This window comes from Camelina sativa, chromosome 2 (assembly GCF_000633955.1).
Source record: "Camelina sativa cultivar DH55 chromosome 2, Cs, whole genome shotgun sequence".
Lineage (NCBI taxonomy): Eukaryota > Viridiplantae > Streptophyta > Magnoliopsida > Brassicales > Brassicaceae > Camelina > Camelina sativa.
This window is the reverse complement of record NC_025686.1, coordinates 16,959,310-16,977,578: the sequence shown is the minus strand read 5'-3', so window position 1 is coordinate 16,977,578 and position 18,269 is coordinate 16,959,310. Positions and strand designations below refer to the sequence as shown.

The window sequence follows — 18,269 nt, the reverse complement described above, 5'->3', positions numbered from 1 at the left end:
GTTGATATTGTGAAAAGCATAAGAGACTTGTTTATATGTTTAGGAGGCATAAAGAAATAATTTGTTTAGAGATTTGTTAAGATGTACACTACTTTGTAAGAAATGATGTAAATCTTTCAAATAGAATGTTATATTAGCAAATGTACTTCCATTTTAATAAGAAGGGGATAGACGGTATAACACCAATGATTAAATGTTCTTACATAACAATGCATGCTATCATAGATATGATATAACTTAATTTATTACATGTGTTATATATATAGCAAACAAAATCTCGTATAAATTACTGAATCATACGAAAATCCATTACTTTTGTCAACTAAAAACAACTTTTTACGTATGCTATGATGGCCCATGATCATAGGTTTACTTGAAATTTTCATAGCATTCTCTTTCTTCATCGTCTACTAGTGTTTCTCGCTCCACAAGAAAACTCCAAAGCATATGGTCACGAACTAGCCGGTCCTTGGGATGCTTCTGGGTCTGGTCGTCCAAATCCCTCGTGTCTACGACTTGGAAACTGAGTGTTAAATGCGGGCTTTATTATGGGCTTCCAACTCAAAACTAATTGGCAATGAGTGGAGAGACCCATATCTTATATATACCACTTAAGATCCTACTCAACTTCCAATGTGGGATATTGTATCCCTAATACGCCCTGATATATCATGGTTTTTAGGTATTTTTAGTCATGATATAATTCTTATTTATAAAGTCTTTTTGGTATTTTTAGAGTCTTTTGAGTCTTTATAGGATTTAGCATGGATGGGAGTATAATGGAGCTAAATAGGAAGATTTGGAGCTTAATCAAGCATTGAGGCTGAGCTACGAAGTTGAGAGACGAATTCAGAAGTAAGCATCGATCGATGCAACTGATGGCATCGATCGACACAGAGCCAAAGACGAAATCGGAGGTTTTTCTCACAAGTTTTGAAGATTTACATAACTGTCCCAAAGTTTTCCATATTTACATCATTACTCCATGGACGTGTTTTAGGCATATAAATAGGATTTTTATGGTCGTTGTTTAAACCTAAGCTTCATTTTTTCCTGCAACTTTTGAGAGCAAAACCCTGAGAGATTTTTAGAGAGCTTTTGGAGAGAATAATCAAGACTCCTTCAGAGAAGATTCAGAATTCCTTTACTTCTTCTTTAATCTCTTTTTTAATGCAATTTATTCAGAAGATGTTTTGTGTTTCATTGATTATTAGGTTTGAGTAGATCTGCTTGTTAGGTTTAGGGTTTCTCATTAGGGATTTCATGGATTGTTAAATTAATTAATTGTTTGGATTCATTAACTTTCTTGTTCTTCACCATAGGTTATTTTAATACTAGATCTTTGATTAGTCATCTGGATTTAGATCTTAGGATTATTAATTGATCTGATTTTCCATGATTTCCTAAGAATTTTCCTACGCCTAGCGTTTATTCCTATTGATTTACAACTCTTTTACTTTCTGTTTTATTTTGCAATTTAATTAAAATATTTCTGTTTAACATAATTTAAAGGTTATTAAATCTATTTTGTGAATATAGAGTTCTTTTGAATTTGATCCCTTAATACTACATTGACCTCTTAATTTGAGAGAGTAGCTCTAGGGTAAATTTGAGCATATCAAATTTTGGCGACGTTGCCGGGGACTCTTTCGATATGCTCAAATTTTGGCGCCGTTTCCAGGGACTCTTTTGATTCACCATTAGATTAAAGTCTTTGATTTTGTCTAAATTTTTCTTTTTCTATTTTACTCACACGCTTTTGTTTCTTTTCTCTTGTTTGTTTCAGGTACATGCCTAAGCATAGCACCAGGAAAAATCATACTGGTCCAGTTGTTAAGCTTACAAACCAAGAGTTAGGACAACTAGAGCGTGATAACACAAAAGCAGCCAAGTCAGTGAATATGGCCAATACAATCATATTGAGACCTGATGCGGCTGGAGTTTTGAGGGATCAAGAGGGTCATGTGCGCAACAAACAAGGCCAGAAACTTGATGTTGAAGGACAAGTTATTCAGGAAGAACTTGTTGTGGCCGATGGGAATGCAGGTTGCGTCGATCGACGCAACGATGGCATCGATCAACGCAACCAGGAAGGCATCGACCGATGCAACGTTGGCGTCGATCGATGCAATGTCGGAACTGGTGCGAATGGAGCCGATTTGGATGGTAACAACCAGCAGAACCTTCAGCCTAGACGGGACAACAATGGAGAGCTTGTCAAGACTCTTGCGGACTTCAACAGACCAGACTTGTTCTATGAGAACCGATCCGCAATTGTCCTTCCTCCATTTCCAAGGAATGATTTTGAGCTAAAGCCTGCCTACTTTGTTCTTGTTGGACAAAGACCATTCCAGAACCTGCCACATGAGAAGCCTCCAGACCACAATGAGCACTTTGAGGATATAGTCACAAGCATCAAGGCTAATGGAGTCACAGAGGACTATCTCTATTGCAAGATTTTCCCCTACTCTCTTGTTGGGGAAGCTTCTCATTGGCTAAGGCAACTCAAACCAGGATCTCTGAAGACCTGGAATGACATCAAGGTGGCATTCTTGAACTACTTCTATGATGATGCGATGTCTGATGAGCTGAGGATCAAGCTCTCTACCTTTAGACAAGGACTTGCTGAATCTTACAAAGCCGCTTGGGTGAGGTTCAAAGCATACTAGAGGGACTGTCCGCATCATGGGTTCTCAGAGGTGCAGTTGATTAGTATCTTCTTCAGTGGTATTGATTGGAGGTATCAGATGGTTTTGGATGCGGCTAGTGATGGGAACTTCAAGACAAGGTACCCAGATGATGCTGAAAAGTTGATAGAAAGACTAGCATCAAGCAATAGCACTAAGAATGCAGACCTAGAGTGGAAAAGAGCACATGAAGGCAATGGTTCAAATCAGTTTGCTGCAGTGAATGCTAAGTTGGATACAGTGCACAATCTTCTTGTGGGAAAGAACACTACAAGAAAAATGAACATTTATAGCATTACATTATAGCACGATTTACTGCAATGCTATTGTAGATGAGTTAGTAATTGTGTTATTATAGCATAGCGTTTTTCAAACGCTGTGGAAAAAATTTTACTAACCGGGAAACTAAAGTCACTTAGTCCGCCAAACACTTAGCCAATATTTCACAAATTTTAGACTTTACTCTTTTTTCCCCAAAAAAAAATCACTTTCACGACAAAACCTAAAAAAAACTCTCTCGAAACTTTCGTGAGACCCACCAAATCAAACCCACAAATCGCTCTCTCAGTCTTTCAAATTGCTTCACCAATCACGAATTGAACTCGCCGGAATCACCCTTGAAAGTACCGGCGACAACCAAGCTTTTAGCCGCCGACCCTATTTTCGCATATCCCGGATTTGAGCTTGAATCGAAGGCATGTCTTGCTTCCTCTTACTCTTTCTTTCTTTCTTTTACTATGGGTTCTTTTCTTTGATTGTAAACAACGATTCTATGTGATTTCATAGTTTTCCTCTTTTATTTGCATCCATATGTTTCGATTGAAGCTCAACTATGTTTATTTGTTTCGATTTCTTCTAGAAATTGGATAAATTGTCAGTTGTTTTGGACTTGCAATCTGATTTAAGAACATTAGTTTAAGATCTGAGTTTTAGTTATTCTATCCGAGTAAAGCTTCTCCATCATTTTTACATTTAGGTTGTGTATCTAATTTAAGAACATGTTTTGACAATTATTTGTTTACCGTGATTGTTTCAAATCTGTTTATTTGTTTGATTTCCTCAAAAATCCTATACTCTTTCTATACTTATTTGTTTGATTTATTCATCATATAGTAATTCAAATATTCTTTTTTTGCAAGTCTTGCTGATTTCAATATTGGATAGCTGAAGCAACTCTACTATTTTGCTGAAATCATACGACAGGTTGGTACAATTTCTTACCTTGTTATGTTGTGTGTTTGATTTCTGTTTCATTTATAACATTACTGTGAATGTGTTTGTCTTGTTTTTGTGGTTTATTTATGATAGTTTGTGTCTGAATGGTCTTTTGTACAAAGTGTTGCTGAAAGTAACTATTGGTGTAGTGTTGTTTTGGTTTTTGTTTTATTCGGTGTGATAGTTTTAAAAAATGTCTGATATGTGTTTGACATAGTGTACTTATCTGGTATATCTTTTTGAATTGTTGTCTACATTGATATATGCGATTAGTTTTATACAAGAGTTATTTTGTTATAAGATTTTTTCAATAACTCTGTTATGATATGATATTAAGGATATATACTAAAGATATTAATGATACTAAAGGTTTGAATTAAGCTTAGAACATATAATGCTGGACAAAGATTGGGTGCATCTTTCCAGGTATTAAATATAATTATATTTATAGATGTTAAAGTTTTCAAAAGGTGTTTGTGGATTTTTTTATTTATTTATTTTTTCTCTTCATTCTTAAATGAAGAGCTGATCCTGCTTATGTGAGAGGGGCTTCAAATTTTGTAAGAGATGTGGCTGCTTCTTTGGGAGATGTTGATTTGATTATATGTCCTTGCATTGACTGTCGTAATATAGATCGGCACTCAAAAAGTGTTGTAGTTGATCACCTTGTTATAAGGGGAATAGATGAGGCATATAAGCTACAATCTGTATGGTATCATCATGAAGAATTGAATTCAGCGGTTGAAGGTGACAATGACAGCAGATTCAGCAAGTGGAATGATGAGATTTTTAGGTTATATGAAGCAGCTGATGAATTTATGGCTGATGAGTATGGTAATATGGCTGACTTAGGTGATAGTGGAGAGGGTGAAGAGAAGAAAGAAGATGATCATGAGATGATAAGATATAATATAAGCATCATCAGACACATACAGTCAAAAACATAATATAAATGCAGAACATTAAGATAGATTATAACTTGCCTTTTTCTTTAGCCAATCCGCAAACTTTTCTGTATGCATCAGATCTACGAAAGATCCCAGGACAAAGATTTTATGCTGTGATATATCTTATCATCTAATGACAAAGATCTCCATATAATGTTTTTTGACTGTACGTTTCTGCATTACGCTAATGATGATGAACAGCCTGAAGGTGAGGTTCAGTTATCTGAAGAAGTTCAACCTAAGCGTAAGAGAAAGAGAGGACCAACAAGGATGAAAGACATCGCCAAGGATCCAAATGATAGGATACTAGTAGACTACAATCTCATGGGGGATCCAATCGGTAAAGGTTCAATTAAGATGGCCTCTTACATGGGTGCATTGATACGAGAACACGTTCTGTTCACAATTCCCCATTGGCCAAAAGTCCCTGAAGATTTGAAGACAGTTCTCTGGAAATCTATCCAGGTGATAAGTTATTTACATTGATATTTATTTAAGTTACAATGTCTGGATTTCAGTTTATAAATATAATCTACTTTTGTCCTTTATTTGATTGCAGGCCAGGTTTGAATTAGATGAGGAGTACCAAAAGACTGCAGCGCTTCATCAGATGAATTGTATATGGAGGTCATCGAAATCAATATTGGTTAAGGCTATTAGGGAAGCTGAGAATCACCAAGAAAGGATGAAGCTGCGGCCTAAGAATGTTACACCAACTGATTGGTGTAAATTTGTCAAGCTCAAAACAAGTGTTGCATTTAAGGTATTAAATTTCAGTTAAGTTTTTGCTGAGATAGTATATCAATATGAACAATCATTTAATTTGTTAGGTTGTGAGCGATAGCTTCAAGGCAAGAAGGCAGAAACAAATTCCTCACACTACAAGGAATTGCTAGACTAACTGAAGAGTTGGTAAGCATACTAAAATTATGTTCCTACTTCTCATAAGTTTTAATATTCTTTCAACTGATAAAGAGAGTTCTTTGGTATAGAAACAAAATAGTTCAGACCCATCTGAAATCACACGATTAGATGTGTGGGCGAAGTCGCGTACCAAAAAGGATGGGACACCAGTGAATACTAATGCTGCTGAAAAGATTGTGAGTTGCTTTAAAATCTGTAAATTAACTTATTTTTAAATCAGTTGTTGTTTTTATTTTATTATGATCACTGTTACATATTATGATTTGCAGGAAAAGGCAGCTGAACTTATGAAGTCTGCTGGTAGTCCATCAAGTACAGCATCTGGACCAGGAGATGCTCTTACCCAACTTTTAGGGCCTGATAATCCTGGTCGAATGAGGGCAATGGGTAGAAACATGAACAAAACCAAACTATCTTGTTTCCAAATGAAGCATAAGATTTTTACCGAAATGCAAGAGAATCAAAAACATCTCCAGCAAACAGTCCATGAGCTACGTGATGAGATTGACAAACTAAAGAACCAGGTTAGCTATTCATTTTTTTTTGGCTGTTGGTTAACTGCTATATTATTATATGTTCGAATTAATAACTTTTTATATATGTTACAGAGAGTTGAAACTGAGACTGGTGAAAACTCAGCAGCAAGAGTAAGTATTGTAATTTATTAGTAAGTATACAGATTTCATTATAATTATTTAGAATATGACATGTTTTTGTTCTACTAACTATTTTGTAGAGTGTGAACAAAGGATCACAACCTAAGTGTGTCTTGATTGATTGGGCTGGTGATGATTTAGTCGTTGCTGAGGGACGCATTATTCCATCTGATCCAAAGGATATGGTGAATAACAGTCCATTAGGCCCTTACGATCTTAAAATACTTGTTGAGACTGCTACTGTACCAGAAGCATCCCTTTGGATACCTGCTCATCAAATTTTCACAATTGAGAACGCTGTTGGGCATATGATTGCCTGGCCAGCCAACAAGTGTGTTAATCTAGAACAGGAGCTGCAGCAAGATGATATTGCAACACTGGTAAAGGTTTTCTTTACTTTGTCATGACTTGATTAGTATCAGTTAACATAGTTAGGTTATTGACACAATGTGTTTGACAGGGTACAAAGAAAGATTCATTGAACAAATGCAAACTACTCGATTTGTCGAATGATGATGTAGTCGTTGCTGAAGGACGTGTTCATTCAGAAGATCCAAAGGCATTGGTGAATGGAGGGGAAAAGGGCCATTTCATACCCGTACACACTCCGAAAGTGCGAATTGCTACCTGTACAAATAAGGAGGGCCAATTTATACATGTACCCTAAGACATTTTAAATTTCATACCTATACTCACAAAATTGAGCCAATTTCACAGTCCACGTTAACGGAATTAAGTCAACCGTTAGAGATGCTGACTCAGAGTCCACGTGTGTATTGACTGCCATCGAAAATGCAAAAACAACATCGTTTTGTTTTCTTTGAAAAAAAATTGTGGAATAACCACACACTAGAGGTTCGAGACGTTGTTTTGTTTTCTTTGAAAAAAAATTGTGGAATAACCACACACTAGAGGTTCGAACCCACGACCTCTTCCATATTTAACATAAGACTTAACCAGTTTATCCCACAACAATTCTCGATAGAAACCAACAAACTTATTAATATAAACCTAAGGTAGCATCCATCGAAATCGAAAAAAATTGTGGAAATCCTCACTTCCGCGGGTCGAACCCAGGTACTCAGATACAGACAGCATAGGACTTAACCAACTGATCTCACAACAATCCTCAGTAATAACACACAACTTTATCTTTATAAACCTATAAGATATCTAAGTCCCAATTAAATGAATTTGAATTGGGGGAAAAATAAAAATCCTAGGATTCTTCTTCTTCTCTCAAATATAACTGATAAATTTATAAATTTATATTTAAATTATAAATTTATAATTTATAAATGAGAATTAAATATAAATTTATAAATTAAATATAACTGAATATATTTATAAATTTAAATTTATAAATTAAATTTATAAATTAGATTAAATGAAATTATAAATTATAAATTTATATTTAATTCTCAGTTATAAATTATAAATTTAATATAAATTAAATATAACTGAGAATATAAAGATAAATTTGTATAACTGTTAAATTTATAAATTTATAATTTATAACTGAGAATTAAATATAAATTTATAAATTAAATATAACTGAGAATATATTTATATTTAAATTAAATTAATTTATATTTAAAAATTAAATGAAATATTTATAAACCTTAAACCTTAAACCTTAAACTTTAAACATTTCATTTAACTGATAATTTATAAATTTATAAATATATTCTCAGTTATACTTAATTTATAAATTTCTATTTAATTCTCAGTTATAAATTATAAATTTATAATTTAAATATAAATTTATAAATTTATCAGTTATATTTGATAGAAGAAGAACCCTAGGATTTTTATTTTTTTCCCAATTCAAATTCATTTAATTGGGACTTAGATACCTTATAGGTTTATAAAGATAAAGTTGTGTGTTATTACCGATGATTGTTGTGGGATTAGTTGGTTAAGTGCTATGCTGTCTGTATCTGAGTACCTGGGTTCGACCCGTGGCAGTTGGGATTTCCACAATTTTTTTCGATTTTGATGGATGCTACCTTAGGTTTATATTAATAAGTTTGTATGTTTCTTTTGAGAATTGTTGTGGGATAAACTGGTTAAGTCCTATGCTAAATACGGAAGAGGTTGTGGTTTCGAACCTCTAGTGTGTTGTTATTCCACAATTTTTTTTCGAAGAAAACAAAACGACGTCGTTTTTGCATTTTACGTGGACTCTGAGTCAGCATCTCTAATGGTTGACTTAATTCCGTTAACGTGGACTGTGAAATTGGCTCAATTTTGTGAGTATAGGTATGAAATTTGAAATTTCTTAGGGTACATGTATAAATTGGCACTCCTTATTTGTACAGGTAGTAATTCGCACTTTCGAAGTGTGTACGGGTATGAAATGGCCCTTTTCCCGGTGAATGGAGTTCCAATCGGACCAAAGGCTGTTAAAGTATTTGTTGATGAGGTGCATCAGTCCGAGACATTTATATGGAGGCCTACGATGGAAGTGACATACCTTGAGGACTGTTTACTGTCTTTTGTTGCATGGCTTTATTGCAAAATTGTATTTGAAAACACCAACACAGATGGAGCATGTCAGAAATCTACAGAAACAGGTGAGAAGTCCCATATTGATACAACTACAGCAACATGTTCAAAATCTGCAGCAACAAAGACGAAGTCTACAGCATCATGTCAAAAATCTGCAGCAACATCAAAGGAGAAATCATCTGCAGCAGATCCTAAATCAGGAGAGAAGTCTCTAACAAAAGGATCAAAATCTCCTGCAACTGAAATTGATTTAACTTCACAGTCCCCTCTTCGGAGATCTCCGGTAAATAACAATACATGTTTTGAATTTATTATAGTTAGTATTCTCTCTTTATTAAATGGTTTATATTGTAAACATGTCAGAGGAAAAACATAGGTGGAGGTATGAAGGAAAATCAGAAGTGTAAGCTGATGGATATTAGCGGAAAGAAGCGGATTGTTGCTGAGGGACGTGTTCATAAAACTGACCCGGAGCATAAGGTCCACTCTGTTACATTGGGTCCTAATGCTGCTAGTGTTTGGATTGAAAAAGTGAAGGTAGATGATGCAGCAGTCTGGAAGACATCAGATGAGATCGAGTTTATGAGAGATGCACTTGGTTCACCTATCGCTTGGCCAATTGATAAATTGGTTGTCTATTGACGGGTAGAAACTGAGGTAAGTGTTAGAAATTGATGATTGTGAGTTGAGTATACATGTTATGCAGATGTTATTACAAAACTAATGATGAAAGAAATTTTCTTTGCAGGGAGTGAAGCAACTTTGGTCCAGCTAGTCTAACTAGCTACTTTTGTTTAGTTTAAGAATATGTTAAAGAACTATGTGTTTTGGATTCAGACTTATGTTTTATGTTATATTGGTTTCAGACTTATGTTGCTTCTTTTGGATTCAGACATGTTAATTTTATGGTTTCAGACTTATGTTATATGGTATTTTGGATTCAGACTTGTGTATTAATTATATTATGCAAATTATAATAATAGATAGCTATATTAAAATACATATAACAGCAAAAAAAAACGTTATCTTTATATATTATAGCGCTAAAAATTAGCTCTCAAAACCTATATTACAGCATATGTGTAGCTATTAATAAATTAAGTATGGCAAAACTCATAAGCTATCGTATCAATATATATTATAGCACTACAAAATACTTGTTAAATAATAAAACTGAGAAAAAAAATGAGATGATAAGATATATCATAGCATAAAATCTTTGTCATTATATGGAGATCTTTCGTAGCACCTAGTAAGAGCTATTAAAAAAAACATTACCCAAAAATATATTGCTATAGTATAATAATTAACAGCGTACAGAAAACGTTATGTTATCTAATATATCATTGCATTAGAAATGTGCTATGGTAGGGGTAACCTCTACCACAGCTCCGGATGACACAGCAGTTAGTAAAACGCTATTAATAACATATTATAGCGAAAATCCCGTGCTATAAATGTTCATTTTTCTTGTAGTGGAAGTCTGTCCATTTTGCTGAAGATATTGAGACTTTTGAGCCAAAGCCAGAGATTTACGAAGAAGGTGTCAACTATGTGTATGGAGCTGGGTATCAAAATCAGAGATTTGGTCAGAAGAATTCCTTCACAGGAAATCCAAACAGTAACTTCACTAGGAACTATGGTTCTTCTTCTTACCAATCCCTCCCTCCACCCAATTCAGAGAGCAAGATGGAATCAATGATTGGACAGATTTTGGAAGGTCAACAGAAGTTAATAGTAGACTTCAATGGGAAGATTGATTTTGTATACACTGAGCTGACTGGGAAGTTTGATGCATTAAATACTTATGTCAAGAAGCTGGATAATCAAGTTATTCAGACTGCTGGGTCTGTTAAAAGACAAGAGGAACTTCTTTCTAGAAGAACAGAGTCGGACCCCAAGCATGCTTGTAATGCGATTTTGGTGAAGGAAGAAGACAATGATACTACGGTTGCAGAGCTTGCATCGACCGATATACAGATTCATCGACCGACGCAATCACCACCAAGCATCGATTGCACCATCAGCATCAATCGACACATCCCACGAACAGCTCCGGTTTCTCTTCAAGTTCCACCATCTGATTCAGAGCAAGCTTATAAACCGAAGGTTCCTTTTCCTAAGCCTAGGAGATCCAAACAGGAGATTGAAGAAACTAGATGCAAGGCTATGATGGACAAAGTAATGGTTGAGATGCCTTTGATTGATGCAGTCAAGTTTTCTCCTAGGATTAAGCGGTATGTCAAGAGAATGGTCACCAATGGTTTGAGTCCTGAGGAAGGAGCACTGCTTACAAAGGATGTCAGCTCAATTCTGTTAAAGCAGCCTCCACAGAGGAAGAAGGATAAGAAGCAAGAGGTGGTTGTCTCTAAGGAAGTAAGTGCAGTGATTCAGAGTAGGATTGCAGAGAAGTTACCAGATCCTGGAAGTTTTATGTTAGATTGCTCTATCTCCACAGGAAGGTTTCCTCACTCACTTTGTGATATTGGCTCTAGTATTAACCTAATGCCCCATTCTGTTGTTGTGAGACTTGGGATGACGGATTTCAAGCCAACTAAGATCTCTCTTATCTTAGCTGATCGATCCAAAAGGATTCTTGAAGGTGTCTTGGAAGATATTCTGATTCAGATTGGAGATTGCATGATTCCTACTGACTTTGTGGTGTTGAAGTATGACAAAGAGCCTAGTGATCCTCTCATCCTAGGACGCTCTTTCTTGGCTACAGTGGATGCCATCATTGATGTTAAGAAGGGACACATAGCTCTGAATATAGATGATTTGGTTATGAACTTTGAGATGGACAAGCTGAGAAGGGTTTCCACTATTGATGGTCAGACATTTTCTGTGAAAATTGCTTCTGATGATGATCTGCTCATAGAACTTCATGAAGACATTACTGCTGGGTATGTCAAAGAGTTGGAGACTGTTGAGAAAGTGAGTAAGCAAGCTGTTAAGCTTGAAGATTGGAGTGGAGATCATCTAATCAGTACTAGAGACCATGATGAGGTTCTCATCCATGACAAGTTGCTGGTAGATGATGTTTTTGTAATGAAAACACGGATTGCTGAGGAAAGCTGCAGAATCGTTGAAGAAACATGAGTTGCAGGCCCAGTATCGATCGATGCAGCTGTTGCATCGATCGACACACCTTCCAAAATCGGACTTGTCCAAAACCAAAGTTGCAGGCTCGGACTTGCAGGCTCGATCGAAACATGAATAAACATGAGTTGCAGGCTCGGACTTGTCCAAAACCAAAGATTCTCGAGTTGATTCCTTAGCTGCAAGTCCTAGACCAGTTATAAAGCTGAAATCTCACCATTCCATAATCCAGAACCCACAGGTAAGACCAAGGTATGCATCTCCTTCTCCCAAACCTTCTCCTATCATCCATAAGACTTTCAGAGGTACAAAAACTGTTGTGCAGTTAACCAAGCCACGAGATTATCGTAGAGCACTTGTTTCTTCTGTTGATAATTTTGCAGGACATAAAAGAAAGTCAACCATACCTCAGTCCCGCCCTGGTCCTGTTCCTCACATCCTTGGCAGATCTCATGCACATTCTGCTTACACACCCCCTTGGATGAAGAGGACATTCTCTCAGAAGCATTCAATACCATGTTCCAATCCACCGGATGCCTGAGATCCGACATAGTCAAGCTAATGACTAAAAACAAGCGCTTAGTGGGATGCAACCACTGTTAGGTTTTTTCTTTTTCCTTTTTCTTTTGAATTATTTTTATTTTATTTTATTTTATTCGCCAATCTCTTACTTGATAGCAATGGGGACAGTGTTGTTTAAGTCTGGGGGAGACAGTTACTAACTACGTTTTTGTTTTTGAGAGTAAAACAAAAAAAACAAAAAAAAAAACAAAAAAAAAGGTTTTATTGAGTCAAAATTTTGTTGGGAACTATGATTTTTCTTTTTAGTGTACTGCCTTGGTTGATTAATGCTGCAGATTGAATCCACAAATCCGAATAATGAAAAATCCAATGGCTGACCAGTGAACCAGAGACATCCGAATTTCCAATAGAATCCATAAAAGCTTGAGGTAATTTATGTACTTTTTTTTACCTCATCAAGGAGATTGATGTTCATAGAGCTTGACTCCTTGTTCATACTTGACAAATAAGGTTACAAAAGAAAATGGACTCCTCTCCCTTATTCAAGTTAAAAAAAAAAAAAAAAATCATGAGAGCTTTGTTAAAAAAAAAAAAAAAAAAGAGAGAACAAAAAATGAGATGATTTTGAACAGTTTAGAGATGTAGGTAAATTACATGTGACCTCATTATTCTACTCTTGAGTCAAATGATCATACAAAGCTTGGAAGCGATGAGTAGGTAAATTACGGATGACCCCATTATTCGCCTACAACTTTGAGAAAAAAAAGAAAACAGAGCGAAGCTATAAGAAAGATAAAATATAATAAGTCTGGGGGAGAGAAAGAGTACCACATATGGTAAAAGATATGTCTTGCTTGTTATGGTATTGTACGGGAATGAGTCTAGAAGGTTCTTGATATTGATCAAATTGATGAGACCCACCGATGAAGGCTTAATGGAGGAAGTAGTGGAATTTGGTTTGAATTTGGGATGCTATGAAAGTCAACGGAGAAGTACATGGTGGTTTGATTTGGATTTATCAGCTAAGCATATGGATTATGGTTTGGATGATTATGACATTACTTTAAAAAGAAAATGAGTTCCCATGTTTTCAAACCTCTTTCACAGAGCTAAGTTTATGTTTTGCTTGAGGGCAAGCAAAGGCTAAGTCTGGGGGAGTTGATATATCATGGTTTTTAGGTGTTTTTAGCCATGATATAAGTCTTATTTATAGAGTCTTTTTGGTATTTTTAGAGTCTTTTGAGTCTTTATAAGATTTAGCATGGATGGAGCATAATGGAGCTAAATAGAAAGATTTGGAGCTTAATCAAGCATTGAGGCTGAGCTACGAAGTTGAGAGACGAATTCAGAAGTAAGCATCGATCGATGCAACTGATGGCATCGATCGACACAGAGCCAAAGACGAAATCGGAGGTTTTTCTCACAAGTTTTGAAGATTTACATAACTGCCCCAAAGTTTTCCATATTTGTATCATTAGTCCTTGGACGTGTTTTAGGCATATAAATAGGATTTTTATGGTCATTGTTTAGACCTAAGCTTGATTTTTCCCTGCAACTTTTGAGAGCAAATTCCTGAGAGATTTTTAGAGAGCTTTTGGAGAGAAGAATCAAGACTCCTTCAGAGAAGATTCAGAACTCCTTTACTTCTTCTTTAATATCTTTCTTAATGTAATTTATTCAGAAGGAGTTTTTGTGTTTCATTGATTATGTCTGAGTAGATCTGCTTGTTAGGTTTAGAGTTTCTCATTAGGGATTTCATGGATTGTTAGATTGATTAATTGTTTGGATTCATTATCTTTCTTGTTCTTCACCATAGGTTGTTTTTAATGCTAGATCTTTGATTAGTCATCTGGATTTAGATCTTAGGATTATTGATTGATATGAGAATATAATTGATTTTCATGATAAAATCTTTGGTGAGCAAAATTACTTTTTACAAAGATATTTGAATTAGTGATTTTGTGAACTTATCTAAATTTTATTTATTGCTGGTTTTTAGCTTGAATTTTGCAAAGAGATTTGGATTTTTTGGTTTTAAAACTTAGATAATATTTGCAGTGAGAACTGATTATTTTATAATTGTGTTTAGAGTTCAAGAACGATGTTTAATTGTTGAATCCTGATTGCTTAATTAATTGATCTGATTTTCCATGATTTCCTGAGAATTTCCCTAGGCCTAGCGTTTATTCCTATTGATTTACAACTCTTTTACTTTCTGTTTTATCTTACAATTTAATTAAAATATTTATGTTTAGCATAATTAAAAGATTATTAAATCTATTGTGTGAATCTAGAGTTCTTGTGGATTCGATCCCTAAATACTACATTGACCTCTTAATTTGAGAGAGTAGCTCTAGGGTAAATTTGATCATATCACGCCCCTCGAGATGATGGCTTCTTTAGGCATCAATCTCGGTATGTTCGGGCATGAATCGGTGGGCCAACTATTGGGCTGGGCCGATTGTGGATTGGGTTGAGTATGTGCGGACCGGTCTCTGATACCAAGTTAGATTGTGGCGGAAAATATGACGCTCTGTTTCATAGGGTCATGGCTTAGTGGAGCAGACATATTGCTCACCGCTGACCCCGTTAATATCCACTACATTCTAAGTTCAAATTTCGTTAATTATCCTGAAGGAAAGAAGTTTCAGAAGATCTTAGACTTCTTGGGAGATGCGATTTTCAACACCGACTCGGGCTTGTGGGAGGATATGAGAAACTCCTCTCATGCCATATTTAGCCATCAAAATTTTCAAAGTTTTTCGGTGAGTACAAGCGTAAGCAAATTAAGGCAAGGGCTTATTCCTATTCTTGAAAACGCTGTTGAAAAACACATCATCATCGACTTGCAAGATTTATTCCAAAGATTCTTGTTCAATACATCTTCAATTTTGATGATCGGGTATGATCCAAAATGTCTTTCTATTGAAATGCCTATAGATGAGTTCGGTGACGTGATGGACGGAGTTGGAGATGTTATTTTCTATAGACATCTCAAGCCGTCTTTCCTGTGGAATTTCCAATATTGGATTGGTGTTGGACTAGAGAAGAAGATGAGAAGAGGTCTCGCAGTTTTTGACCAAATGCTTGGGAAGATCATATCGGCTAAAAGAGAGGAGATCAAAATTCATGGGATTCATGACTCAGAAGGAGAGACTCAGACTATAGACATGACCAAATATAAACACTTGAAACCTACTAGCGATAAATTCATTAGAGACACTATCTTGAGTCTTTTGATAGCGGCAAGAGACACAACAAGCTCAGCTCTCACTTGGTTATTCTGGCGTCTCTCTAAGAACCCTGAAGCAATGACCAAGATCCGACAAGAGATTAAAGAGAAGATGCCAAATTTCGATCCCGCAGATTTAGATAAGCTCGTGTATTTGGAAGGTGCCGTGTGTGAGACGCTAAGGCTACACCCATCAGTCCCATTCAACCACAAGTCACCGGCAAAGCCAGACGTGCTTCCAAGTGGTCATAAAGTCGATGAGAATTGGAGGGTAGTAATTTCTATTTATTCATTAGGGAGGATGAAGTCTGTTTGGGGAGATGACGCAGAAGATTTCCGACCAGAGAGATGGATTTCAGACAGTGGAACGTTGAGACAAGAACCTTCGTATAAGTTTTTGACGTTTAACGCCGGTCCAAGAACTTGCTTGGGAAAAAAGTTAGCGTTCTTGCAGATAAAAACAGTGGCGGTCGAAATAATACGAAACTATGATATTAAGGTCGTTGAAGGGCACAAAATTAAACCAGTTTCTTCTGTTCTTCTTCGAATGCAACATGGTCTCAAAGTAAGAGTCACTAAAATTGAGTGATAATTCATTTGTGAGTTTATATCAGTGTCGTGCTTACAGGCAATAGGAGAGGGCATTTGCCCTAAGCCACCAAAAATTAAAAATTTGTTAGGCCACATTTTTTTAAGAACCCTGAAGCAACTATTTTACTTGACAACAGATTGTGAACTGTCTACGAGAGTATCAATAGGGCGTTGGATTGGGAAAACCGGAAAAGATGTTGTTGTTCTCTCTCTCCATATGGAGTCTAGGATTGTTTGAAAGAGATGCTTTAAAATGATTACCTTGTTGCCGTGCAATGTCATCTATCAAGCCTGGCTTCCTTGTGTTGTTGTACGGATAGGGCAGAGTATGGTAGCTTATACCCTAACTTGCAAGTATGTCCCTGGTTGAGTTGAGAAGCCCCCTTTGAGATCAAGCAATAGAATAAAACTACATCTTGGGATAGCTTGTTTGAACCAGATAGGAGAAACCCATGCTACATCAGGGTATTTGGCTCGGATATGTTTATAATCTATATATCTTCGTTAACAAATTATTTCCAGCCTTTTAAAATTTGAGATCACAATTATTTAAAAAAAAAAAAAAAAACAAACAAGTCAGAAAAAAGTTCAGTATTTGATATGCCAAAAAATAGAAAAGATGATTATTTGTCTCCATCATCACACTAACAAGATCAGCAAAACTCTTCGGCTTAGTAAATCTTTCATGTTTACACCTTATCAATGTCAAGTAGATGATCAAGATGTTACGTTCCACTAAACTAAAACTATCGAATAAAGCTCGGCTAATCTCACAAATATTGTCTTATCAATCTATAAAAAAGGAAAAGTTTATCAGACTTAATGGGATAGACGTACTATTTTCCCCTCGGAACTATCATATCGTACTGGTTCCACATCGATCTTCAACCTCTTACTCTAGCTCCCTCGGACTTTCATTCTCCGTCTATTTCCCCCCGAATTCATACTTAAATTTCTATTTCCCCATCGACCTGGGTTTACACGGTTTTGGAACTAAACCCGATAGAAACCTATATTAAACCGGTATGAAATTAATTTATTACCCGGATAAGATATTCAACCCGATCCGACTTCTTCTTCTTCTATTTTAAATCGAGAACCCCCAAACTTGACACTAAGAACCCTAAAATCGAAACTGAAAACAAAATCTCTCTCTTTCTCTCAAAATCATGAGCAATGTCTCTGGATCTTCAAGTTGTTCGGCAAATGTCCGCGAAAGAGGAAGATTTGTTGGTGTGCCTAAGAGATGTTGGTGTGGAGAAGCAATTGTGGCAAAAAATTCAAAATCTAAACAAAATCCGTGTAGACGATACTTTCGCTGTGGGTATGCAGCTGCGAATAAGGTAATAGGAAGTTATTATTTGGCTTATGAATGTTGATAAGGTTCTGTTGGATAACAAAATCAATTGTCTATGTTCTAGCTTATGAATGACAATCATATTTTCAAGTGGATCGATGAAGCTTTGTTGGATGAGGTAGAGACAATGAAAGGGTTTAAAGATGAGGTTGAGAAGATGCAAATGAAGCTGCAAATGGAGCTTGAGAAGAAGATGGGAATGGAGGTTGAGAAAGAGTTATTTGAGAGAATTGAAGATTTAAAAGCTGAATTCAAATTCAGGATGAATGTGATAATTGTTTTAGTATTTGGTTGTATGATCATCTTTGCTCTAGTGAAGCTAATATGATGATTTTTATGATGAATGTGATAATTGTTTTAGCNCTATTTTAAATCGAGAACCCCCAAACTTGACACTAAGAACCCTAAAATCGAAACTGAAAACAAAATCTCTCTCTTTCTCTCAAAATCATGAGCAATGTCTCTGGATCTTCAAGTTGTTCGGCAAATGTCCGCGAAAGAGGAAGATTTGTTGGTGTGCCTAAGAGA

General features: G+C 35.8%; 1 pseudogene; it reads left to right on the top strand.

Moving 5' to 3' along the window:
- On the top strand, positions 358-16,382 carry LOC104753166 (annotated as a pseudogene).